Source organism: Marmota monax, unplaced genomic scaffold (assembly GCF_021218885.2).
Source record: "Marmota monax isolate L192 unplaced genomic scaffold, Marmota_monax_Labrador192_F-V1.1 WCK01_AAM20220418_F8-fsc00001, whole genome shotgun sequence".
Taxonomy (NCBI): Eukaryota; Metazoa; Chordata; class Mammalia; order Rodentia; family Sciuridae; genus Marmota; species Marmota monax.
Window position 1 is genome coordinate 54427501 of NW_026693777.1, and position 2733 is coordinate 54430233.

The window sequence follows — 2733 nt, forward strand, 5'->3', positions numbered from 1 at the left end:
GTTGCACATTATCTTGGAGATGAATGTGACACTAATTTGTCATATTAATTGAAAACTCCCACAGTCATTTTATTACTAGTAGAAATATATGATACTTGTTTTTTTCCCCCACAGGAGAAAAAAAGGAGAGGAAGACAGAAAAGGATAGAAACAGAGGCAGAGCTCTGATGAAATATCTTACCAAGATTTATTACAGCAAAAATAAGGATGAGTTTTCCTCTCTCCATACATTCTATTGCTCTCCACTTTAAACCCTCCTCCCCCCAGATTTCCTGCCCAGTTTATCCATTTTCAGTATTTTGTTTAATAGAAAGGCATTTCAAATACATGTCATCCTCAGTGGGAAAGCAGACTTTGATATACTTGGTTTGACTTTGTACAAAATCTTTCAGGAACTCACTGATTTTCTGGGTTTTAAGATCTCTCTGTAGAAATGCTTATGTGTTTTGGTTTGGTTTTTCAAACACATTTAAAGCTACAAAAACATGCTTTTAAGGGCCATTTGATTATATGAACACTTATAGAAGTCAAAAGAGAAACTACTTGTTGTTTTATATAACCTTAAGTGAACTATGACCTGTCCTATTCTGATATAAAACATTTATGGAAGATTATCTTTCTGGACCCAGAAGACTATTTGACTACAGATTATTTGACTATTTGTTATTTGTTCTTACCCACTGTGCTGAGGAAAGTGTTGGCCTTTAAATAAATTGAAACCTGTGAATCTAGAGCTTGATCCGGGGAATACTCAGTTCAAAAAAAATTAAAGAAACAACTTTTATTAAAACAATCTATTTAGCTTGATTATGCCAAAATGCCCTATTCAATCTGAGTAAGAAGTCCACATAGGACTTGGAGTGCCATTATAACTTTCAAATTAAGATTCTCAGGCATTTTGGGTATATACTGGTCATTTGTAATATTATATCCATTCATAATAGTATATACATATAGTGCTTGGTATTTAATTGAAATTATAAGTCTCCATGCACAGTTGAGGAAATTGCAGTTCTGAATATTATATGAAACTATTTTTCTAATATCAAAGAGCGAGCAAGAAAGTGAAGGAGCTGTGATACAGTGCCAGTATGTTCTACTCCATGTTCAGCGCCTGCTATTTTTATTTTTCAAAATATTTGCATTAAACTATATAGATGCAGGGAAAGAGATCAGAGAATGTGGAAGGATAAGAGGAGGGAGGCTGGGTTTAAACTAGTGTGAGAGACAGGAGATGTAGAACACTTTCCTCACCCTCCCCAAACCATTCAATGGCCTGTTCGAAGCCTCAGAATTTACTTGCTGTTTTGCCTACATCTGGAATTGTGTATATTTTCTTGGTATTTTGGACACATTGACTGACCCTATGTAACAAGAACACTGTGAAGAAGCCTTCACAAAGGTGACTTATGTTTGCTATAATGTGCTAGTTCTAGCAAAATGCCAGGGATTGAAGAAAAGCTTATTGGCTCACCAATTTCCAATACTGAGGAAGAGCAAACTCTTACAGAAGGGCAGGCATTCTGATTTCATCTCACCCTGGGCACAGAAGTAAATAGCTTCTTCAAGGCGGTGAGCCAGGTCCTCACAATGACTCAGTGCCTGTAGCCTCACTCACCCACACACATGTCTTGTGTACCTTTGGGCCTCACTTCCAGGTGACCTGAGATGCTCTACAGGTATGTAGCCTTTATTTCATTTGCACACAGAACTAACTTGAATGCAGGCACCTAAAGTTAGGAGAGACAGTGGCTTCATTTTGAAGACTAAGGGACGATCTCCCCATGTTACTCAAAAGCCTGGATTCTTAGATCTTTACAAAGAAATAAAGCCTTGTGCTATTTCCCAAAAAGCTTAGGTAGCAGTACACAAAAGCTGTTTTCTGCCTTTTTCCCTGCAGAAAGACTTTAGCTTGGGAAGGCAGAGAAGTCAGATCCTAGTAAATAAAGCAACAGAAACCTAATACTACCAATGTGAATGAGAGAGAATATGACTTCTGTATTAGGGGAAATGATGAATGTCTTCACATTATGGGAACCATTTTAAGCACAGTCTTAAAATAGTGGTTTAGAGATAGGTGAAGACATAGAGAAATTTGTCTCTACACTTTAAACCGTTTCTCTTCCACAAGGATTTTGTGTAGTAAGAATATGTTTTGGACTAGAGCTAAGAGAACGAGAAAGAAAATTCCTAGCCTTGAGTGTTGCTGCCACCTACATGGCAGGAAGACTACAAACAAAACCCAGCCCCTTCCCAGAAGGGCCTCCACTGTAGTATATTTTTCATGAAAACATACTCTAGAAATTCTCAAAATTGTTTCTTTGCTCAACTGTCCCAATGACATGACAGCATTTATTTTCACCTCACTTTCTATCTCAGGTTCTTGCAGAATTAGACTAAATTTTTTTGTCAGACTGGTAGAAATACATATTATTTGAAACAGGGGCTAATCTGAGGAAATTTTCCTTCTTATAAAAGAATCTCAAATGCAACTGATCTCCATGTCTGTGGGAAGGAGGAAGGTCCTTGATCTCACAGTGCTATAGATTTTTATTTTTTTCCTTTGGCACATTCTAAAACACAAAAGGGGAAAAAATGAAACAAAATAATGTTTCCCCAGTATATGATAACTGTAAATTGACACAAATGCAGATGATGAAGCTTGAGAATTCTTTTGATAATAGATAGGACAGGTTATTTCTGATAGGGAATGTAGTTGACACAGCAGAATTA